The following is a 5,532-nucleotide window of genomic DNA, read 5'->3' as shown; positions in this document are numbered from 1 at the left end:
ACACTCCACGGGACATCCCACTACAGAGTGAGAGAGAGAGGTACAACAATTTAAAGATTTAAGAGATACAGTGTACAGCAGAAATGACAAAGTTCAAGAAGTTCGGCCCTTATAGAACACACTGTGGAAAATCTGATTAGGATACAACATAACTTTGCTATATCCAAACAGAGAAGATATGATGCTATTTTCTGATTATAATGTTGTTTCCGGAGCAAAAACATACCTGGAGTTGTGTTTTATTTCATTCACACATGCATGTTTTCCCTGCATATTTATTTATATATATACAAGTTCTTCTCTTAAAAAGAAAACACGCTGTTCCACCTTGTAAGTAATATAGGAAGTGCTCCTCTGTGTTTTTAAATTCCTCACACCTTCACTAGAATCATTTGTATCATTTCAGTCCTGGACTTGCCAGTATCTACTGATCAAAAGATAAAAGTTAGCTGTTAACTTGAAATGACATCACAAGGTGGAGCAGAACATTTTGAGCTTTGGAAATGTAAACAGACTAATAATAATGGAATGTGTAAACAAAACAGAACACAACTCCAGGTATGTTTTTGAGAAGGTAATAACATTCTTAAGTGGCTTAAAACTCATGAGAGTCAATTTTGCGTAATATAGGTCCTTTAATAAAACGTTAGAGGAAACTTTAGTTCATATTGAAAATGTATGTATACTGTATTGTAACTTATGTGTCAAGATGTGTACCGAATTGTGAGAAAAGTATTATTGCCACCCTGGTTTGATTCCCACTCATATCAGAATCAGAATTTATTTTGTCATTACAGTATAAAAAATACACAGAAACGAAAGGTCAAGGTCAACAGCAGCATAGATAATAATAAGAATAAATAGTTAAAATATTGTGTCAAATACAGTCTTTATATGCGTATGCCCACAGTTGCGTGTCCTTGAGCAAGACATTCCCACACCCACATTACAAGTGAGTGTCAGGATAGTGCTATAGAGTTGCTGTTTGGAAGGTAAATACATTTAGTCTGTGTTAATATTGTATTTTGTTGGAGTAATAACCATAAATGTAGTGTTGTGTTGTTTATACTATAATATATTTTAAAAGAAAATAGTACAATTTAGAATTCAACTAAAATAGTTGAAAGTTGATTGAAAGTTGTATATTGTGCTTGGTTATACATTCTTAGTCAGGGTCACTTCTTATCAATTTCTTATCAATCATCATACTGGATAAATTCATTCATAATTTAACACTTGAACTTTTGGCCTGCTCAATCTAATAGCATATTCTCAAGACAGCCAAGACCTGGAGTAAGTCAGTAGTATTTCTGCATTTCTGGAAAACTGACTCACTGCATTTTATAGCTTTGACATTATCCCTATGGAGCTGATATATGGTGGTGACTCCCATCGTATGTATTTGAGGAATTTTTAATTTTCTAATATGTTCATAGTCGATTGGGATTTCATGTTTTGACTACTATATGTCACAATCACACCTATAAAGCTATCAAAACAGTCCATACACGTTAAATTAATACCAGATTGGAAAAATAACCTAAAGCCTTGCATGCAGCATACGGCAAATCTGACTATGGCTCAGAGGTAGATATTGTTCCCACATATGGTAAGATCGGCAGTTCAGTCCCCCCACTATCTAGTGTACTGTGCTTGACTTGTGGTTGTAGGGGTCGTGGGCACATTTTCTGCATTTTTTGGGGGGCTAAATTTATATTTGGTTTTAAAAGTACTGGTCTGGTTGATGAACTTTTTGCCCTCCTTTAAGTCCCTATGCAACTGTTATACCACTATAAATTCTCGCTTTTTAAACTAGTGTATTCATATTCTGTTTCCAGAAAATAGATATGTGCATTTTTGTTGTCTTTTTTATAGTTATTGTTTCTGAGTGCTTGCTTCTCCACATACCTTTGCCTTTATTTACCAAACATAAGTTAAATGTGTCCTCTTTGTTTCACATTCAATTACCATCACTGTCACTGAAGTGTTATTTCTGCCATGTACAAAATATTATTTTGGTTTTCTTTGGTTTCCGCTCTGTGCTGTAAAATAGGTTAGAGAGGTGGGTTAATGGGACACATGGTGAAAGTCATGGGAAGTGTAATGTCCGCACACCAGGAGGCTTTCCTCTCTCTGATGGTGGGAAGAGGAGGACAAGAGGAGGGTCAGAGGAGGTGTAGCGAGGATGACAAGGGGAGGGAGAGGAGGTGTAGAGGAAGTCAAGGAGATGGGCAGAGGAGATGTAGAGGAGGAGGAGAGGAGGGGAAGAGGAAGACAAAAGGAGGGGCAGAGGAGGTGTAGAGAAGAGAAGAGGGGGACTACAAGACGAACGAAGGAGAACTTTTAGCGAAGGGGCAGAGGATGCGTGGATGAGTATTACTTAGACAAGAATTTGAGGAAAAGGAAGGTTTTGAGGATGCAGAGGAGGCTAGAAAAGGTGCAGAGGAGGTGTACAAGAGGCCCCAAGGAATGGCAGAGGTGGACCAATGCTTCATCTTCCCCTTCTATAATAGTCCTTCTATAATGGAGTATTATAGAAGGGATAGAGGAGGACAAGAGGATACTAGAGAATAACCAGAGGAGGTATGGTTGAGACCTACTTAGAGGAAGGGAAGAGGAAGACATTGAGGGTGTGCAGAGGATGACTGCTGGAAGAGATGCAGAGGAGGTGGAGAAGGAGGCCCAGATGAAGAGCAGACAATAACTAAAGGAAGACTAGCAGATGAGGGCTAGAGGAGGGTAAGAGGATGACAGAATGACCAGAGGAGAGCAGAGGAGGGCCTGATGTGGTGCAGAGAGGGTGCAGAGGAGACCCACAGTATTTTTCATTCCCCTAACGAACTGTTATAGCCTAAGGCATACTGTACATCTCTATCTAAAGAGTTTGTATAACAGCAGTATCATATTTCTATTATATCTGCATGCAATCAGCTCTGATCCATCGTAAAGTTTGGTTTATTGTTTAATTGCATTTACTTTTTGGAGACATATTTTTGAATACTTTGTTTTTCTGGACTTGTCATTTGAATGCATCAACAGTAACAGTGATACATTTGTAAGATGGTGTTGTGTGGTTGTAGTCAAAGAGTCTTATAGAGCTGTCACATCTTTGTCAGTTTGACTCAGGACAGCTGTGACAAAGTTACAGTCTGTGTAAAGGTCTAGCTCTGCCTGTAGTGTTCTGAATATAGTCTTTAAAGGTCCTATGTTATGCAAAATGGACTCTTGTGAGCTTTAAGCCATGTTATAATGCTGTTACCTACTGTGAGGGAGCTGTAGACCACACCCTCACTCATCAGGTGTATACCTTCATGTTTTCAGTTATATTCATTTGATGCCATGTTAATTTTCCCTGTTTCAGTCCTTTTTTCCTTTCCTTTGAGGTGATTGGTGGAGGCACTGATTTGGAGGTGTGCCCTTATCAGTGCAGGCCAGGTGCATCCCATCGCCCTGATTTGGACTCTGCCAAGTGCTGCTAGGGGAGGGGAGGTTTAACTGTCGAAATGGTTTTAACTATCTATCTAATAATAATAGTGAAAAACTGATAATCCTGATGTCACAAAGTGCAATATGAAATGTAAATAGTTGTAAATTGTATAATCCTATATTTAGTAGTTTTTAAAAGTTTAAATTTACCTGTCTGGGGCTTAGTGGTTTAGGCCAAGCTATATAAGGGGAATTTTTTGTCACGGTGTAGGTTGCCTGTTGTCTGTCACGGGGACATGCTGTCAGATCTGCTGATGGTGTGGCCAATTAAAAAAAAGGTGAAGAACTTACTTTCTTTTCTTCGTTTTTTTTTTACCCTCGGGTGCTACGGCTTTCCTGGGCTAGTAAGAGGCCAGAGTTACATCCGTAATCTTAAACCTCCTCAAAAACATATCTACAGTTGTGTTTTGTTTCATTCACGCATGTTTGAGTAATCTTCATTATCAGTCTGTCTGCATCTCCAAAGCTCAAAATGTTCTGTACCACCTTGTGATGTCATGTAGTGGTACAGCTACCTTTTACCTGTGGTTCAGAAGAGATTGGCAATTCCATGTCTGAAATCATCTGAATGATTCTAGTGAAGGTGCATAGAGTTTAAAAACACAGTAGAGCACTCCCTGTATTACCTCATGACATCACAAGGTGGAGTGTTTTCTGCTTGAGAGAAGAATGCAGCCAAAATATGCAAGGTTTGTGTGTTAAACATGAATGTGAATGAAACAAAACACAACTCCAGCTACAACATTAGAACATAGATCAAAACATAGTGTAATATGGGCCCTTTTAAGACACATTACTCATTGTGCCTAAAGCTCTTGTATATAGCTGAGATTTTATATTTTATTACTTATTTTTCTATTTTATTTTGACTTGTACATTTACATTTATATAATTATGCCTTATTTGACACCCGTCTCTTGCTATCTTTTTTGCTACTTATTTAAAATGTATTATTACCATTCATATTTACTCTTTATTATATATTATATTGTGATGAGTGAGCTACTGTGTCCAAATAATTTCTCTTGTGGATCAATAAAGCTTGTCTAACTCTAAGTTTTATGATCAATGGAAAACTTTCTCACCTACAGTGGTCTTATCCTTTAGCAGCTCCTCATTTTTATCATTCTCCGAGCCTCCTCTTCTCACTAATAAGCTGCACATCTGCTCCCTGGGCTTTCCTTTGTCTAATGTAATCTTTCCATACACCCTGATGTAACCCCAGTGTTTGGATGGCGCTCCCCCTCACATTGCTTGGCTTTAACTGTAAGCAGTAAATTACATTAGATCTGAAACCCTGCTTCCTGACTTAAGGTCAATATTGACTTTTAGCAGACTGTAAGGTGGGAGTGGGGCACAGTGGAGCTTGTTTGTGTGTTCTTGTGGCCTCAGAGCTGACTTTGTGTTAGCGGCCCCTTGGACTAAAGTTATTTCTCCTCGACTCTGTGCAGAGTTAACAAAGCAAGAGATTTTCCTGTCTTCAAAGGATACTTCTGCCGCTATTGGTTTATGTATCATTGGTGTTAACCGCAGTGTAATGCATGTTATAGCAAATACAATAAACTGACTGGGAAAGTAAATATGCATTGGTTTTCTAATGTAAAAGAATGTAACTTTCCCTTGTAGTCCTTCTCTGGTTGGAAGGACTTCAGAAGCAGAAATCATAGTTACTGTTTAAAAGGAAATGACCATGGGCATTTTGTAGTATAGTATTTGCAAATGGTGCAAAATAGATGAAAGTTACGTGCATGTTGTCTCATTCATAATACGCTGTAGATACGCTTCCAAAACTGAAGAAGATGAGATGCACTGGGAGGGGGATGGGTTTTGGGAGGTTAGTGTTAAGCAGATTTGATCTAGGATTCTGGCAGCTTAGTGGAGTTGAAAACTGCAAAGAAATGTTCATCAGGTGCATGGCTCTTGTCATCAGGCTTGTCTCACGTTTCAGTCACGTTATGAGTTTTAACACGCAGCCTTCTGCCAGGTGACACCTGTCAACAGGTCTTCAACAGATCAACGATTTAGAAGTGCAGGCATCCAGAACCA

Source organism: Boleophthalmus pectinirostris, unplaced genomic scaffold (genome assembly GCF_026225935.1).
Source record: "Boleophthalmus pectinirostris isolate CB_2022bp ecotype Guang Dong unplaced genomic scaffold, ASM2622593v1 HiC_scaffold_13, whole genome shotgun sequence".
Taxonomy (NCBI): Eukaryota; Metazoa; Chordata; class Actinopteri; order Gobiiformes; family Gobiidae; genus Boleophthalmus; species Boleophthalmus pectinirostris.
This window is presented reverse-complemented; position numbering follows the sequence as displayed.